This window comes from Astatotilapia calliptera, chromosome 23 (genome assembly GCF_900246225.1).
Source record: "Astatotilapia calliptera chromosome 23, fAstCal1.2, whole genome shotgun sequence".
Classification (NCBI taxonomy): domain Eukaryota; kingdom Metazoa; phylum Chordata; class Actinopteri; order Cichliformes; family Cichlidae; genus Astatotilapia; species Astatotilapia calliptera.
This window is the reverse complement of record NC_039323.1, coordinates 30,831,473-30,851,226: the sequence shown is the minus strand read 5'-3', so window position 1 is coordinate 30,851,226 and position 19,754 is coordinate 30,831,473. Positions and strand designations below refer to the sequence as shown.

The window sequence follows — 19,754 nt, the reverse complement described above, 5'->3', positions numbered from 1 at the left end:
CGCTTGATTGTTCGATGATCACCCTTCAGAAGCGTTGCAATTTTGAGACTGCTGCATCCCTCTGCAAGATATCTCACTATTTTTGACTTTTCTGAGCCTGGCAAGTCCTTCTTTTGACCCATTTTGCCAAAGGAAAGGACGTTGCCTAATAATTATGCCTATAGTTTCCAAATAGTAGGTCAATCTTTCAGTTACCATACGCTCCATCACTTTACAAATGTGCGATGTTAACGCTATAGGTCTAAAATTTCCTGGATTTGTGACATCCTTTCCAGGTTTCCGTACCACCACAGCTTCCTTCCAGCTTTGCGGCAGTTTCCCACCCTCCCAAACTCTGTTATACAACCCTAAAGTTCTTTAGCTGACTCACTGAGTTGGTTCAACATGGTATAGCATACCTGATCTTTTCCCGGCGCTGATAATTTAGATTTCTGTAGTACCCGATGTAGTTCTGGCTTTGTAAAAAGGATATTTAATGAATCATCTGCATCCCCTACCAGGTCCATTAAGCCTCTATTCTCTGCAATAGTCATGTCTCTGCCTCGTCGCCCTTCCTCACTAACATTGCCTGAACTGTGGACTTTAACAAAAGTTTTAGCCAACACATTTGCTTTTTCCTCATCTGTTACAGCTTTGACGTCTCCATCCCTCAGGATTGGATAATCACACTCCCTTTTCATACCATTCATCCTTCTAATCATTGACCAAATGTTCTGTATTCTCGTCTCCCTCCCCACTGAATTACAAAACCCCCTCCAAAAGTCCCTCTTTGCACTTTTAGTGGTTCTTTTTACCTTCCTCTTTCTCTCTCTCCCCCTCCTGCTCTGTTCCTGTGCAAGTCTAACTACCGCCCCTCCCTCCTCTTCCCAGCGCAAAGCACAAGGCTCGCGTGAGGAGTGAAGCGGAAAAAGAGTGCGAGAGAAAGAAAAAAAAAAAAAAAACACGGCTCGCGATCCATTTAACCCTAGTCATAAAGCGTATATTTATTTTCTTACTGTTCTTATATATATTGATATACTGGACTGTATGTAGCGGAGATGACAATAAAGTTTACTTTGACTTCAGCGAGGAAGCGCACCAAGGGTTCTCACGCTCACTTTTCGCGTACAGAATTTCGAAAAAAACATCGGTGCAAATTATAAATCTGTATCATAATGTCCGGTGTTTTCATGTTTGCTGTTTTGTTTTTATTTTATTTTATTTCGCGAGCTCCAGCCAGCCAGAGAATCACCCGCCGCCCCGCCCTCTCCTCCCTGTGCCACAAGCAGCAGGCGCACCTCGCAAACGGTGTGCCCTTACTCCCAGCAAATGGGCGATAGTAAGCCGATCGGTGCCTATGCCTATCCCAATATGCGCTGGCATGACGTCGGGGCAGCATGAGTACGAGTAAATTATTATTATTATTTTTTTGCCGATGCCCGTGATGCCGCCCCGGGCAACCGCCCGTATCAAAAACTGGTTGTAGATACAACTTTTCTTTTTTGACCCCTAAAAAAATGCTGGTCTGCACTGGTTTAATTTTTCCTGAATCTCTTCTGAAAACTCCATGTTTTTGCCTCAAAATTATATTCGCCTGACAAGGATCAGGGTCATACATTTGTACCACAAGGTGGCAGAAGTGCTGTTTAATGACTCATTTGCTGTTCTGCAGAGGCTGCTTTCAGATACCCCTAGAAGATTTCCACTTTTAAAGTTTTAAACTCACGGATATGTAAATGCTATACGACAAATTTTTAACAGAATATAATAAAACAGGACTACTTGCTAGGTACACTAAGCTGTTAATGCACATTTCCCAGCTCTAAATAAATCTCACCAAGTCAAGCAACTTAAAGTTTCTGGGGATTTTGTTAATCATTGCAACATTTCTAAGCCTACAGAGAGAACCACAGTTCCCTTTAGGTTGACTTTACACATCATTTATGTGCACGAAGAGAATACATTTTCCATGACACATGTCAAAAACACATCAAACAAGAGCTATTAAATGTACCCATTCTTTAAATTATTTATTTAGTGATATTGCACTTGGTACATTTGCCATTTTTTGTGGTATTGCCAGCCTGAATAAAGTAATTGACATGCAGTGGAGATTTTAAAACACTGTGCTTGAAATGAGTATCGCTATGTTACCATGACCTCTTAATCTGAAAGGCTTCTCCCAGACATGCACATTATTTTGTTGTTTGTGGTTTCCTGAATGCACTTGAAAGCTGCGGTGAATGACCTAAAGTTCACAACCATCAAACCCTCAAATGTGCAACCATGCATATCCAATTGCCAGCCATTATTATATAAATAATATAAATCACTAAAGTTGTCCATCATTCATGACTGAAGAGGGAAATTTATACACAAAAAAGAAGAATTTTGTGTGTTCCACATAGTTAAAATATGAGTTAGAGGACTTCAACAGCATCTATAAACATGTCTTAAATTTACTATCTACACTTGCACAGCAATGCCTTGACTGTTCATTCGTTTTTGATTAGAAGTTGGACTTTTTGCAACTACCAGACTCAGCAACCTGTGTTTATCCCTTTATTCAATTTAATCTCAGAGAAATGTACTGATAGTAAGGTCCTCATGAATAAGAATGTAAGTAAATATAAATATAAGTTGGAACAACTTCATTTTTTTATAAGTGTGACACTGCGTGTCTGGCCCGGCACACACACGTCAGTGTTGCAGGGCAAGTGAACCTTTTATTTTCCTTTTCAGTGAACAAACTTGCAGCCTTTTCAGCCGTTGCGGCTGCTCTGGCTCAGGTCTCTCGTCTTCTGTGGTCCCAGCTGGCTACTAAAACAGGGAAAGCATGATTGGATGATTGAGCCCACCTGCCCTGCCAGCATCCCTGGCACTGCCCCCAAACCCACTGCAGCACCCCTCCTCTGCAGCTGAACAGCAGACCACACCCTGCCACATTAAGTTTAAAGGCATTCATTTTCTTCTTCTTCTTCCTTCTCCAACACGTTCTCACTCCCAACTCGTCAAACGTGTGACGCATGGTCAGGCTCCCTCTGCTTCACTTATGGACGCGCAGGGTACCCCCCTCGCGTCGGGAATTGACGTGAAGGGTCCTCCGATTGAAGAGATTGCCGCGGAAGTGCCTGTTGTCGGTATATTTAGACATTTTCCATCCATCCATCCATCCATCCATCCAGGCCCTGCGACAGACTGGCGACCTGTCCAGGGTGTACCCCGCCTCTCGCCCTATGACAGCTGGGATAGGCTCCAGCGCCCCCCGCGACCCTGAAAAGGATAAGCGGAAGCGAATGGATATTTAGACATTTTCCAAATCACATTGTAGTGACGTATACAGAACACAATAAATTATATAATGTAAACAACTACCTGAAAAACAGGTAGAACGATACTTTTGTATCGTTTATTGCATTTATGGAGGGAGTGATGTATGCTGGGTAATGGCCAACATAGCTACTGGGTCACTATTCACCCGCTTCGGCTGTTATCAGTCCATACAATGGGCGTTATAAGCACAAACCAGTCCCATAGATATGGGCCATCTCCTGCTAGATTGTTCAGAAGGTTGTTCTCATCCATCCAGATGGAGGATCACTAACAGGAGCGTGGAAGACTCCAGAATCCACTCTGGCTGGATATCCGGTGGATATGCAGTGTGTACAGGTAAGACCATTTAAACGGACAGCATTTAAAAGTCAGCGAGTGTCAGTAATGTTAATGTGGTTATGTTAGTAATACACCGAGTGCTAATATAACAGCTTTAAGATGCATTTGTAGATGTTATTACGTGTTTTACCGTCTTTATGGTGCTAGCTTAAAGTTACGGTGTAAACGTTAGCTTATATTGGAGGAAAGCTGTTACTGTTTAAACGATGCTAGCACAGAAATATTAGCTTCTGTCATGACTGATGAAGTTACTAGTTAATAAAGTTTTCAGTAAAGTGTTTAATCGCAGCCACAGATTGACAGCAAATATCTCGATTAGCTTCAGTGCATCCATAATAAATATGTGCAAGTTTCAGTGCTTCGTTTAAACTGTATGATACTTATACTGACCCAGGGTCAGTGTAAAATACAATCCTAGCTGTGTGAACAAAGCCACTGTAAATTTAATCCTGCATGACAAACCTCAGGATGCAGGTTATTGTTACTCTTTCCTGCTGGCACACCTGTCACACCTGAGAGTCAGCTAGAAACTTACAGTGTCGTGGACATCATGCAAAGACTGCCAGACTCTGTAATACTGCAAATGATCAGTGACTCAGGTTATCACTAAACTTTAAACGGCACCTCTGTGTCTCTGTGTGCTGAACATTTAGGATTGAGTCAGGCTGCATCAGCTGAAGCTGTTATTTGTATATATCAGTATTTTTTATTCAGGTGTGGGGAAAATACGTAAGACTGCAGTGAAGCGATGCACCAGATTAATCCCTGGCCAAAGGTATCGTACTTAAATCAGACTACTGATCCAGCCACATCAGCCTTTTGTGAGGTCTGTTTAAAGTTGACTAAAAGTGAACTGCAGGTTCCTGAGAGGTGGACTGTGAGCACAGAAACACATGTTCATACATACAGCTGCAGCAAACTTACATTAATTTTAAATAGATTTGTCTCTGTGTTAGTCCTCTGACAGACTGGTGACCTGTCCAGATGTGTCCTACCTATGACTACTGGGACAGGCTCTAGCCTTTTTAATAGAATTTTTCTGTTATTCTCATTTAAAGTATTTAAGTGCTTATGCATATGCTTAGTTGTGACACTGTTATGGACTGTTCAGTGAAAGTTTCTAAAACTAGATGAACTTACTTCAGCGTCAGCAGTTTGAGAGAACAACTCCCTTTACGGGTGCTGATAAGGCCAAGGGCACAAAACAGCATAACCATTGATCTGTTGAAGTGTGGTAGGATCAGTTTGTAACTTCCTCCCTCTTCCTTGGAATGCATAAAGGAGGAGGAGCACAACTTCTGTGGCAGCACTGACATGACTGAACTGTGATGTTTGATGTGTGTTGGCGCAGTAACAAATAGCTTGATCACAGCTCTTTCTGTGTTGCAGACTTTATTTAAAAAATTCCACGACACCTCCCCCCCTCCCACTGTGAACCTGAATTGAATATTCAGAAGACATTTGTTTAAATAGTTCTACAAATCTGAGCCATAAAGATTGCTGGACTGCATGATGGCCTTACCCCTGAGCAGTCATCCTGTTAAAGGAGGAACCACTTAGAAGTTGTTTTCAAAGTAGCTGAGCAGATTTCATCTCAAGTAAGCGATTAACTGTTTGTTCTGCCACTTAAAGAGCATTTAAGGACGTCTTTTGAGTGTCCAGTTGAATTAATTCTACTGGCTCTCATGGTCATTTGTTATTATAGACATATTTTTCATGTTCATCCAGCTATTTAATCGGAAGGTTGCTGGTTCGAGCCCCGGCTTGGACAGTCTCGGTCGTTGTGTCCTTGGGCAAGACACTTCACCCGTTGCCTACTGGTGGTGGTCAGAGGGCCCGGTGGCGCCAGTGTCCGGCAGCCTCGCCTCTGTCAGTGCGCCCCAGGGTGGCTGTGGCTACATTGTAGCTTGCCATCACCAGTGTGTGAATGTGTGTGTGAATGGGTGGATGACAGGTTGTGTAAAGCGCTTTGGGGTCCTTAGGGACTAGAAAAGCGCTATACAAATACAGGCCATTTACCATTTAGTAAATTCTATCTATTTAGTAATATCCGTCAGCTATAAAATGTAATATAAATATAAAAAATATCTAAATATCTCCTGCACTTTATATTTTAATGATGTAAGTCTGTTATCGTGTTACATTAGCATTCCTCACATATCAATGAGATGCTGTACAGTACAATCCTACTGACGCAGCAGAGGGATAACGACGGCTATTCAACATCGTTACACGACACATTCGAGCTGCATGACACAGACAAAGTGACTAAATCATCTTTTTTATGGTTTATTGTCTTCAAACCAGCAGACAAAGCCGATTGCAGAAGATTTCGGAGAAGAACTTCAGGCCGTGTACTGAAAAGGTTTTTTTTTTTTCTTGTTATCAAAAGACATTTGGAGTGGCAGCTTCTGCAACTGGTTGCACTAAAGTACAGCTTACAGTCTAAGAAACCACAGTGTTGATATTCAGCACAAAGAGAAAAGCTCACTTGTTTGAATTTATTTACAATCATAGTTTTATAAATTCTGACTGTAAACAGCTTTTACAGCTTTGATATTGTTTGGCACTCGATATCAGGTGATAGGGTTTAATTTAAAGGTTTCTGTGTCCCAATGAGCCATTTACACTGACCAGTGTCAGTTTAACTGTAACACATTCATTATTTAGATTCAACAAAGAAATAACTGAATGTAAGCTTCAGCGAAGTGGCGTTCATGGTCTCAGTGAACAGTCATGGTCACACACTGCGTGTGGTTTTAAAGCAACATGTCTGTTCAGTACAACGATCGAGATGTGTAATATTAGTGCAGCTACGGTTTGTTCTTGAACATCAGTTCTGTTTTCTACTTTGATCACTTAGACCAAAAAAGTGTTGTTTTCAGATTCTTTCTTTTACATCTATAAACCACCTGTTCATTTTTTTTATTACAATTAGTTTCACATAAATGTTAGTTTTTCCTTTATGATCTTTTAATGCTTACACTACACTGTACACATTAGAGACATTTCTGTTACCTGTTTCTGTTGACTCAGAGTTGTGAAATGTTCTTTTATTTAATGCACAATATGAAGTTCATAATTTTCTTACAAATAAAACTATAATGACAAACATGAACAGCTGTGCTTATTTCTGAGACATGAGTTTTCGAATGTGTTGATATTTAGACAGTGTGCATCTGTCTGCTGAAACTGTAATGGTGAACCTGAGGTGATGGTCAACAGAAGGCAAATATATATCAATATAAAACAATATTGAAGTAATGTCTTTACCCCCTGCAGCGTGTGGATGCGGTGCACACAATCACCTTATTCACTATAGTAAACGTGCACCGCTAGCTCACGTGACTGACTGTCTCCATGGTTACATCGTATATTATTAGCTATGTAAACAGCTTCCATAGATACCGCCATAGCTCTCTGCAGCTGTAACACTTTCACACTTTGCAAATCATTTCACGATTTTGATAGTTATGAAGACAGAATATGTTTTTAAGGTCATGCTAGGCGGTTGCTATGGTGGTTGCTGTGGACTTGGCTGGACCGCGTCCGATTCCTGTTATTAGCTGTCCGCCGTAGGAAGGCTGCGTTCCATTTACAAGTAGTGACAGTCTGCCGCAACTCGAACTCAAACCCCGCTTTGTTCTTTAATTATAGGCCTTTTATAGCCGTTCATGACACGGGCACACACACACATAAAGCACTTTGCCTCACCATGAGAATGGAACTTTACCTAAGCTAACCTTTAAAATATCTGATATAGGATAGAAAAATGAAGCAACCAGAGATTTAATGATGAAGACTCTGGGTTCTGTAGTTCACGTTTTACAGTCCTGAATGATTCTTTTCATATGATTTATTGAAGAGAACTTTAGAATGCACTTTACATTTAGACTGTTGCTGTTTCATTTTTTGCATTGTTGCCGTGTTATGTCATGAATAAGGTTCACCTGCTGGGGGTTTGATGGATCAGCTGGACAATACAGTCAAAGACAGACTTCATTCATCATATGCAAGAATCCTAGTTGGATTTTTGTTGTCACTCATGTTTTTGAACCAAATATTGAAAACAAATCTGACAGACTGGATACCTGGTCAGGTGTACATTACCTTGTACTCAAGCATCCCAGGACAGAGCCCTGCCCCACCATGAGCCTGGGTGGATGTGTGGTTATAATATAAAAGGACCAATACTGAATATGAATATTTCATGAAAATTGAATTATAATACAAATTAGTAATAAGGGTTTCTCTGCGCCCTTATCTACCCCATACTCAAAGAGCTGCGGGCAGAGAGGGTAACAGGAGAGGATGGCACTGAAGAGAAGATGCTCGGTTTCTGGAGTCTCCTGGTCCTGTCAGTATTAGTAGGATGCATCTGCTGTGTCTTCTCGTGGATGCTCACCTACCTTGACTCGTTCCAGCGTGGTATAGATTTCCCAACACTGCGGACAGTGGCCCACGTCAGAGACGTATAATATTTATTACATATGTCTGAATTGCTAACCCTAACCCTAGCTCAACAGACCACAATGCCCTGGACTGTCAGTATTATTACATGCTGTGAACATAAGTAGCTTTGATCACAGTTTATGTTGTAAAAGAGAAGGAATATTGAAAAAAAGATCAACATTGTGATATTATTTCTTCCAAACTGACCAGAAACATGCTTGTCATACTCTCACAGCAAAGGATCAAACTCACTGTGCATGACGGCTCAGGCCAATGATGTCTGTTAGATTGTCAGTTGTTTAGTGCTTCTGTACAGTTAGGGTCACCGTCTCTATTTCAGAATAATTAATATGCGGAAAACACTAAAAGTTGATTGTCTTCCAATATTCTAGCATAATTAAAAAACTTTGACTTTGTAAGTACATATTATTAGTCCTAATGCCAGTATGATTCTTCATAACTCCTGCTTTGAAATACTGAACTTTAAAATTTACCTGATGAAAGATCATTTACAGTGGCACTCTGTCAGGATCATTCTGACTGTAAGATCACTGTATTAATCTGAATCCTTCCGAAATGTGCTGTGAATGAATGCTGATGCAACTCACTGTGGGAAAGCTGTTAATAAAATGAATCTGTGACACATGCAACACATTCACAGAGGAAGAGGACACAAAGGGAGGACACGCAGAGGCTGTGTTAAAGTCAGAAATCCAAATCTTTATTAACTCATTCACTGCCATTGACGTCTATAGACGTCAATTACGTTTTTCAATGGGAGGGGCTAGAATACAACCTCGGGCAGCTTGTCAGTGAACATCAGACTGCTTGAAATGTATTTTTCACAAAAAGCTCGTTTTCTCCCTTTTTGTGGTCAAAACAGGCATTTTTGGTGGAACCCACCTCTCTTCTACAGCTGATTACTAAAGAATGGAAAATGGTAGAAACAAGCTTTTTTTTTTTGGATGGAAGAAGAGAGTCTGTTCTTCATTTTGGTAGGTTCAGCGTTTATATGATCATAACACACAGTTTTCTGTGGCTCTTCAAAAATGAGTAAAAATGCTCAAAAACCCTGGCAGTGAATGAGTTAAAAAACAGGCGGCGGTAACGAACAGGAAGACAAGCAGTCCATCAAACAGTCCACAGGGTCAAACATACAGAGAATTCAAACAGCAGTAAAAAATAACTGGACACTGAAAAACTTAAAGCAATGTGTGACGCAATAAAAGGAAGCAGCGCAGTATATTCACTGAATTATCATCAATTACAAAAGAGAAAAACGACGATTTCGAAGGATTATTTTCTTAAATGCAGTTAGAGTGTGGCTGGTAAAGATGGAAACATACAGAATGTAAACTGTGTGAGTTTGGTGAACTTTGTTAGTAACAAATGAGGTAAAAAAAAACAACCCCAAAACAGACAAAACACAGAAAGAGGCTCTCAGTATTCATTAATAATTAGAAAGCATCTAAACATTCTGGTCGTGGATTTTTACAGTCTTAGTTCTGCTCGCTGTCATCATTATAATCATCATAATCAATGGGTCCTGAGGTGGGCGGGACTGTCTCTGGTGATGTCACCATGAAGGAACAGCATCTGGCACGTGTTGCTGAAACATCCCAGTACACTGGTGTAGTTTCCTCTCCAGCTGTTTGACATTTGACACTTGAACATTAAGGGGAAGGAGAAGAAACAGTGTTAGGTCAGGTGACCACATGGTTTCTAAAGTAACTGACAGGAAGTAACCAGGCCGTTAGAAATGGATGGCATGTGTTTAGAGTTACTGGAGTTGGGTAACTCTACTTACCAAAAGCAGAAGCACACAGATGAAGGATCAGATGCTGAATGTTGCAGGAACATGCTCATGTGCGGTGGTCATTCAGTGCTGCTCCGGCAGGTTAGACAGTCCAAGACTGATATACTGCCCATCTGAGAGTTTGAAAACACACATGCAAAGATTTATTTTGTATTACAGTCAAAGTTGGATGTTCATTTCTGTCTGTAAAAAATGTTTGTGTATTTGAAAGCGCTAACATTTAAGGATGACTTGGATCGTCTCCTTTAAAGGGGAGACAAGTGTATCCACTGATCCACGTCACTTTACCTGGATGATGACTCCTCTCCCCCTCACTCAGAAACGCTCCTAATATAACCAAGCAAATAAATAATATTGAAGATTTACTTACATCATTACAAAAACAGGAAAAACATCTCCCTTTGATTCTATTTCTCCATTCCTGCTGAACATCAGGCAACAAATATCTCAATAAATCACAGTAAAATGTAAAGCACATGTTTTCTCTGCTTTGTCTAACCTCTGCAGAGCCTCTGTCAAGAAAAACATATCTGTAAGCATAAAACAAATATACATTTCATAACACGTCACTGGACAAACCTCGGTCAGTTGATTTCCTCTGTGCAGTGTAGACGAACATCAGTCAGCAAGTCAAGGTGGTGAGATGGACTGGTGTCCTTTGTGACTCTGCTGGTTCTTCTGAGGAAATACCACCGTCTCTCCACACCGTCACCATTTGTGAGCACAAACTGCTGCTCTGCCAGCATGTAGGAAATCACATATCACACACACAGGGGTGAAGAAACATTAGAACTCAACTTTGGATACTTTAGATCTAAACAGATCAAAGTAGCTCTTAGCTTCAACAATCAGTGAACAGACAAACAATGATACCATACTGATTCTGTATGAATACAATATGGTATTTTCAATACAGGTGTCAAATTAATTTATTAAAACTAATACAGATATATGTATATATATATTTTTAATAAATTAGTTTGCTAAATTATAAGAATATATATATATATATATATATATATTCATTTAACAATTCCAACTGAAAGAAATTAAATATTGAACAAAAATATATTGTCACATTCTGAGCATGCTCAGCACGCTGACAAACTTGAAGCTGCTTCAGATTTTAAGAAGTGATAATTATAGGGAAAAAACTTCTCTTTTTCATCCGTTTAATCAAACATTTGATGCCTCAGCTGTCTCAGTCCTATAGCATTCTGCAACTACAACTAAGCTGAAGCTTGGATTTGGCTGCAGGTGCCCCTGTACATCCTTCTCAACATGTGGGTACCATTTAATCACACTTCTTCCTGAGCTTTGCTTCGTCACAAGACCAAAGGTGGCATCCCGTGTCACGGTCATATCATCATCCAGAAGAAACATTTGAAGAAACATCATGGAGAAGAAACATTTACGCGCCTCCCGGTTTTGTTTTCTGATCCTGCAAAAAGACTGAGGACAACAAAGCCCAGAGAACACGAGATACACAACATCCAACATTCAGACTCAACAGCCTCCATAAATGAAAAGCACCAGGTTGGTTCAGTTATAGTAGATATAAGCATACTTCACATTACTGGGTATGAATAATAATGAGGAGGCAAACCTTGAAGATGCAGAGCATGATGTCCCATTATCAGACTGTAAACAAACATCCACCAGGCTTCTTTGCTGGCAAAATTGATGATTCTCCTATCAGGGATCAGTAGAGTGTATTAACCTGTGGTATAAGCAGCAGTCACTGAAATATTACTGTTTCAGATAAGAAATCTAGGACATAAAAGCCAGGGTGGGAGGGATCTCTGCAAACTGACTTACCTCTGCAAGTGTGAAGCTCAACAAAAATCTGACTCTCCAATCACAGACAAACAAAAAACTCCAGCTGGGAGATAGAAAACGCTGTCTGGGTCTTGCTGGATATTGCTGGTCAGGGTCCACACATTAGCAGAGTGCTTCTTGGTCCCACTGACCCATGTGGACAGTGACTGTGAAGAACTGTTCTGGAAAACAGAAAAGAGAATTAAAATAACAAAAAGCCAAACAGGACCATGCGTCACACGTTTGACGAGTTGGGAGTGAGAACGTGTTGCCTTCTCACTTTAGCGCTTGCTAACGCAGAGAGTTTGCCCCTAGCTCTCCTTATCCCTAGCATCTTTCTCTGTCTCACAGATCTTCTGCATATCTTTCTTCACTACATTCATGAACCTGCTCTGTGGTCTTCCTCTTTTCCTTCTGCCCAGCAACTCCATTTTTAACATCAGTTGTCCAGTATATCCAATATTTGTCTTCCATACATGTCAAAACTAGGGCTGGGCGATATGACCCAAAATTCATATCTCGATATTTTTTAGCTGGATGGCGATATAAGATATATATCTCGATTTTTTTTTAAAGCCATAAGTTAAGAACAAAAAGAGAGTTCTTAGTCACACTGTGTCCCAGATGTCACACGGGCACTTTTATATACATACAGCGTAGATGTACATGAAGAAATTACTCAAAAATTAATTATCAGCATTTATTAAATAATCATGGTCCATAAATAAAAGAAAACAATGTTGTTTTTGTGCATAACAAAAAGCTCACAATTGTGCAGTGAAAATGTAAACTAATAGACGCTGAGCATAATAACAAAGAGACAGATTTCACAGCTGCACCACGTCTCTGAACAGGTGCCATTTGTGGTCCTTATACACACACGGTACGTATCACTCCGCGAGGCTCCTCCTCGGTAGCCGTAATCCTCCGACAATCCATCAAGCGGTGCAGCTCCGTAGCTTAGCAAAGTCATATTAAAACATTTTTTGACAGATTGCTGAGCGCTGTGTACCACATAATATCGGTTCGCGGTCAGTAAGCACAACCAGAATTCATACATAAGGCGCACTGTCGATTTTTGAGAAAATGAAAGGATTTTAGGCCGTGCAGCCCCTCCTGGCTGCATGTCGTTAGCGCGGTTAGCTCGCTAACACGTTGACACCGTCCAGCCCCACGCACGGTAACTCGCTAACGGAGATTTTCCGCTTTCATCTTGTCATTGCCTGCAGGTGAAGCTATGGGCCGAGTAACGTTGCGTAGAGACAAAAGTGGACGAAAGAGAGGCAAACCTGTGGCTCCACAAGTATAATCATAACGTAACATAGACTATATCGATATAAACGATATTGTCACATCTTATATCTCGTATGAAAATATATCGATATTTTTAAAAAACTCGATATATCGCCCAGCCCTAGTCAAAACCATTTCAGCCTGGCCTCTTTAACTTTGTCTCCAAACCACTCAACCTCAGCTACTTGTATACTTGTTTTGAACTCTTAACCAAATGTGACTGAAAAAGAAACAATGCATCATGGGAATGCCCCAGCAGATTAGAGGTATTGCAATGTATCTAAGGAATTATTTAAGGTCGACTAATTCAGCCCTAACTATGCTTTATCAAAAAGCATATAATTACTCCAACAGGGTAACAGGATTTGGTGGAAGCAATGTGATGGTGTGGGGTGGCTTCTCCCTCCATTGAAAAACAAAGCTGCAACCAGTGGCCAAATCTCCACAGTCTGGGACCAAACTCCATCCCCTAACAATTTTTGCCCCCAGAGAGTGGGTTTATCAGAGAGATTTATCAGACTATCTCCAGAATTTGGGAGGAAGAGGCTTGCCTCCAGTCCTGTCCTTAACCACAATGAACACATGTGAGATCACCTTGGGTTGCTGTTTGTGCCAGAGGGACCAACACAACCACACTGGCAGACTTGTAACAAATGCTGGTTGAGGAATGGGATGCCATTCCACAGCAGTGTGTGACAAAGCTGGTGACCAGTATGAGGGGGGAGGTGCAAGGCAGATTTATTTATATAGCACATTTTCATGCACAAGACAACTCAAGGTGCTTTATATAAACATTAAAAGGCATTACATTAAAAATAAAGAACATTAAACAACAGATAGCGAGAAACCATCAACGGAACACACAGTGAGTTATATACGACACAAACAGAGGTCAATGGCAAATACACCGTCATCGTAACTATTATCATTTCCACCACAATCACCACCACAACCATCATCAGCACTGCCATCATCATCATCATCATCATCATTATCATCGCCACCACTGTCAGTGTACATATGCATGAAAATATATTCAAAAGAGAAAAAAAAACCTGTACATATTATTTAAAAGTGATAACACAAAAAAGTTTCAAGACCTAATTTAAAGGACTTTTGAGCAGATTTTGATCAGAGTTCAGGTTTTCTGGTAGTTTGATATTATTTGACCAAATTAGTAGAGTTTAGTTCTGGACCAGAACCATTCAGCACCTGGCGGCAGTGTGACAAATACACTGGCAGCAACCTTTTAAAATGAGATGTTTGGGGCACAGGAAATCAGTGTAGAGATCTGTGAACTGAAGTAATGTGTTCCCTTTTATTGGTCTTTGTAAGGAAACATGCAGCTGTGTTCTGAATTAGTTGCAGTTGTCTTAATGATTTTTAAAAGAGACTTGAAAAAAACTCCATTATAGTAGTCAAGCCTACTGAAAACAAATGCATGAACAAAATTCTCTAAATCATTTTGGGCCATCAGTCCCCTTATTCTAGATATATTCTTTAGGTGATAAAAAGGATGATTTGTTTATTGCTTTGATATGACTTTTAAAATTTAGCTTAGATTCCAAAATATCACCAAGATTTCAGGCAGAATTTCAGCATTCTAGCAAGTGAAGGTGGGCATTGTACTTTGGACCCTCATCTGTTTTTATCCATCCATCCATCCATCCATCCTACTCTAAGCCCTTCCCGCATGGCTTAAGCCCTCACCCTATCTCTAACAGAGAGGACAGCCACCCTTCGGAGAAAGCTCATTTCTGCCGCTTGTATCCAAAATCTTGTTCTTTCGGTCACTACCCAAAGCTTGTGACCATAAGCTTTGGTCACAAGCTTTGGGTAGGGACGCAGATCGACCAGTAAATTGAGAGCTTCGCTTTTACACTCAGCCCTCACTTCACCATGACATATTGGTACAACGTCCACATCACTGCAGCCGCAGCACCAATCCATCTGTTGAACTCCCGCTCCCTTTTCCCCTCACTCGCGAACAAGTACCCGAGTGAGGGGAGAAGGTGGCCGAGATGCTTAAACTACTCCACTTGGGGCAGGAACTCGTCCCTGACTCGGAGTGAGCACGCCACCCTTTTCCAGCTGAGGACCGTGGGATCAGAATTGGAAATGCTGTATTTCATTCCCACCGCTTCACACTTGTCTGTGAACTGCTCCAGTGTGAGCTGGAGGCGGTCACTTGATGAGGCCAACAGAATCACATTATCTGCAAAAAGCAGAGATGAGATTCTGAGACCATCCAAATGGAAGCCTTTAGCCAGTTGGCTATGCCTAGAAATTCTGTCCAGAAAAATTATGAACAGAATAGGTGACAAAGGGCAGCCCTGGCAGTGTCCAACACCCACTGGAAACAAGTCTGAATTATTGCCAGCTATGGGGACCAAGCTCTTGCAATGATTTTATAAGGATTGAATGGCCTGTAGCAATAGGCCAGACACCACATACTCCTGAAGCACCTCCCACAAGACACCCAGAAGGATAAGGTCGAATGTCTTGATAGCGGATATCAAGATTTGTTTCTCCATGGAGAAACTCACTTGAGTCTTTACTGTTGTTGGATGAATGCACTCCAAAACATCTGTAATTTTGAAACTGAACTCATCTACAAGCTTGTTAACTGTTAAGTGGACAAAGTCCACAAAGTGGAGGCAAAGAGGAGATAGTGTGGGAGAATAATTCCCTTGTCATTTCATTAATATATTACTTACTGATTACCTCAATTTTGCGTCTTTGTGCACTGGAGCATTTACATGAAAAAACACACTGTTATGGTCACGGAGAGCCACATCACTTCCTGTGATCTTAGAAATATTAAAACCCCTGGTTTTAATATTACATCCAGTCTACGCCCTGTGCGTTGGCACTGTAACATGTTGGATCAACTTATAATTAACCAGAATATTACACATGGGAAATGTCAACATGGATGTTATAATCACCAGTGATTACCAGATAATCAGATTAAGTGCAAATTATGGACAATAATTCAGCAAATTCATCAAAGAATATTGTATTTAGGTGGCTTATAAAATTTAGAAAAACTGAATATAGTAACCCTGATTGCAACATATTGAAAGGAAGTATATTCTCTGTAGTACATATGTTTGCACTGGATGGAATTATTGACTAGATTGGTCAATAGGCCCTCCTTTCTTTCCCTCTCTCTCGTGAACAAAACTGAAGTCAGGAGTGACTGATTCAGTAAGAATGATTGTAATTGTATCTTTATCTAGCCAAGTCTCCATTAAAAACATGAAATTAAGTTAATGTATGATAATAAAATCATTAATTAACAATGATTTACCTGACAACTAAATTAAAAGTGTTGCAAGTGTTATGTACCTTCTTAGGTCTTTTCCTGTTACTTTTTTTTTTTTGTCCTGTTTGGATCTTTAGCCATCAGAATTGTTGTCTTAAGGCCAAGAAAGATGCCAAGCGGATTTATTTTACCAAGTGGATCATCATGGCCTTGCCTTATTGGTCCATTTGATTGACCTTTATTATAATTATGTAATTATTTTATTTTTGGTTGCTACAAACGGGACAGACATGACAGGGGGATAGGACAGGGAGAGAGAATGAAAGAAAGAGAGGGAGAGAAAGAAAACCAGAGGGGAGAAGAGACGGTGAGAAAGGGGGGAAGAAAGAAAGAAAAACAAACAAAACACCTGGATCACCTGTATGGAGAAAAAAAGAAACAGAAGAGAAAGCAAACAAAAAAAGAGCAACATAATAAATACAGCACCACCCCGATAAACTAGCTAGCAGTAGATAACAGTAGATACTAAATATTAAACGATATTGTGCAGCACGCAAGATAGACAGCACACAATGTGCTTTGAGGCAGCAGCCAAGAAAGGTGTAGTCCGCGTCTGTGAACACCCGTGTGTACACCTGTGTGCATACCTGTGTGGATCAGCATGCTTGTATTCCAAAGGTTTCTCCATATAACGATCTGCTAGGGAGTGTGGGGAGCCATAGCCCTGTTCCCCAGGGCATGAAGCAGGTATGGAGGAGATCCAGGCCCCAGGTCTTTTCCTGTTACTAATCAGCATGGGATCTTTTATTTTGAGGACTGAGTTCTCCCTGTACCAGTCTGTCATCCTACTCAACCTGCAAAGATTTATTTTTAAGTATTCTACGTTTGTTTGGGATCTTCACCTGGGCCCAGGTGAAGTAGGATTTAGAGGCTTCCTTGGAAGTGAAGGAGGGACAGGACATTTTAGACACGAGGGAATGGCAGTAGGGCAGGGAGTTAGTTTATTACGTGCAGTGACCAATCATTCAAAACTTTCAAAATTTTGGACAGTTTCAGTGCTGTGGCATGAACCTGTGTTTCACACAAGTCTTTATAAGCTCTGAGCAGAAAAATCTCCACAGACATGCACATCTATGCATAGTGTTAATTTTGTATTGGACCATATGATATTATTTATAATTGAGATTTCCCTCAAAACTATCTTTGATTTCTTTTAGAAATAGGCAATGAAATACGTAAGTTAACCCCGCTAAACAATCTGACAAATCACAACAGTACAGCACCTAATCACAGCAGCGATCACTCTGGAGAAACATGGCGTGGCAGGATCAATACGAGGTATCTATACAGCAACAAAATTAAATGTTCTTTGTATTGGGGACGTTAGAAAAGATACAAAATACCAAGTCATACTAAACAAACAAACTGCTACTAAACAAAAAAGCTTTCACTAGCACAATTATTATTATAATGAACTCATTTTTGTTATTACTGGTCGACCACTGCCACTGTGTGTAACATGTGGAAGATGTACAGCAAGAAGTATTCAGCTTTCTAAATGCTGTGCATGTTGTTTACTGTCCCACAAAATAAATGGATGGCCAGGTCATTACTACAGTGACCACAGAGGTTGCATGGAGCTTAGATTAGCTGGAAACTCAAGTCCTTGATTTAATTTAATGTTATTTGATTTTAGGGGCTCGTAAAGAGGATCTACATCATTTGGATAACTGTTACACTGAATCTTCGGTCTGTGTACATTCCCATAGCTACTGACTGCAGAAACTATGTCATCCTTTGCTGGTAATGTAACTGCTGATGCACTTCTGACAGAGCAGCCACACTGATAATAATACTAACAGACAGTTCTTAGAAGAAGGCCTTCTAGTAGACACAGCTATGGCTCACAACTCACCTTGTGTTTGATTATCACATCATCATTTGATATTGGTTAATGTTAGCTAACTGGAGCCTACATTTTCCTTTCATGTTGCTCTGTAACTATCCCAAATAGTGTAACAAAATGTTACCTATCAAAATGTAAAGGATTTACACTTTTTCATACTGGTATTTTAGCTTTTCAAAGTATAGAACTCAAGACCGCGGTAAAGTTTTCAAAGCAACAGTGCAGCCGCTTTTTCCTGCGGAACTCCTTTCCAAGGGGCATAACTTCCAGGGAAAACATGACCACTTTGTTTGATTTGAGCATAATTCATTGTAAGAGACTGAAAGCCCTTAAACAATATATGAAAATTGCAAGACTAAACTAAGTTTAGATGAGAAATTTAAATTAGTCATTGACAGGGGATGTTAGGTTTTGTATTGTTGATTGTCATTTATGCTTAGAAATATTTAACCATATATGCTTAGAGGTGTATAATCAATTGTGTAGTGATAGGATGTGTGATCTTTAGCAGGAATGCACACCTACATCCTGGGAGCATGGGAAGAGGTCGTACCTTGTTTTATTGTTTTATGGTAGGACAAACGTGGCTATATCTGTTTTAGGCTAAGTGCCTTTTGTTTAGATGAACTGTTGGACTTCCAGACCAGCAGGTTTAGGGAAGTCATTTATGGGGTCACACTCTGACACCCCCCCCCCCCCCCCCCCCCCCCCCCACACACACACACACACAGGCAAGGTACTTTTTGTTTGTATGTAGACATCATATGTTAATGAACCTCTATGCATATTCATATAACCTCAATAACAGAGCAGTGTTATGGGGGAGCAGATGAGAGTAACTGGGGTCAAGCGAAGGAACGGCGTTTGTCCGGTTCTCTCCCGTGCACGAGAAACATGAAGAACTTTGCCTACTTCGTGTCTTGCTTGCTGTGTAAATATATTGTCTTCAACGTTCCAGCGAATAGGTTCAAGCTACAAACCTATCATTAATTGGTCCTTTGAGAGCCGGAGCCCTGGAGTCGACATTCACCAAGGGGAGAAGAGACACGCTGAAAGACTGACGTCAGCCAGGAAGTTCCTGTAGTAAAGTCCCGAGACGTGAGAGTTTGTCATCAGGCCAGTGGATGAGCTGTCTGTTTTCTCTCCTTGATGAATGGCGATCGGCGGGATCCGAGGCTATACTACACGCTAAGCAACACCGAGTAAATTTAGAGTCCAACTCTATAACTGTACGTCTTCGCCGCTCAGTGGGGAGTTGTCCGTGGCCGCTCAGTGGGGCTAAAATTCGCCGTCTGTACGTCTTCGCCGCTCAGTGGGGCGTTGTCCGTGGCCGCTTAGTGGGGATAAAATTCGCAGTCTTAGTGGGGCGATGTACAAAGCCGCTCAGTGGGGGTTTTTTTGTACAGAAGCATTAAGTCGCAGAGTTGCGCAGTTCGAACTTTTTTGGTTCGCCGTCTTAGTGGGGAGAAATGTAGACCGCTTTGTGGGGTCCGCCGCTTTGTGGGGTATTGAGAAGTTCCGCGGGGTCCAGATTGTGCTGGACAATAGGC

At 40.9% G+C, this 19,754-nt stretch overlaps 1 long non-coding RNA gene across 2 annotated transcripts; it reads right to left on the bottom strand.

The window, feature by feature from the left end:
• Positions 1 to 9,401: 9,401 nt before the first annotated feature.
• LOC113016411 (uncharacterized) lies at positions 9,402 to 11,533 on the bottom strand. Of its 2 annotated transcripts, none has more exons than XR_003271237.1 (5): positions 11,211 to 11,533; positions 10,499 to 10,655; positions 10,138 to 10,246; positions 9,911 to 10,032; positions 9,402 to 9,768 (listed from the first exon to the last, which is right to left on the bottom strand). It is a non-coding gene; the product is annotated as an uncharacterized LOC113016411 (long non-coding RNA). The 2 variants fall into 2 exon arrangements; XR_003271238.1 differs by having other exon boundaries at positions 10,208 to 10,246.
• Positions 11,534 to 19,754: the final 8,221 nt, after the last annotated feature.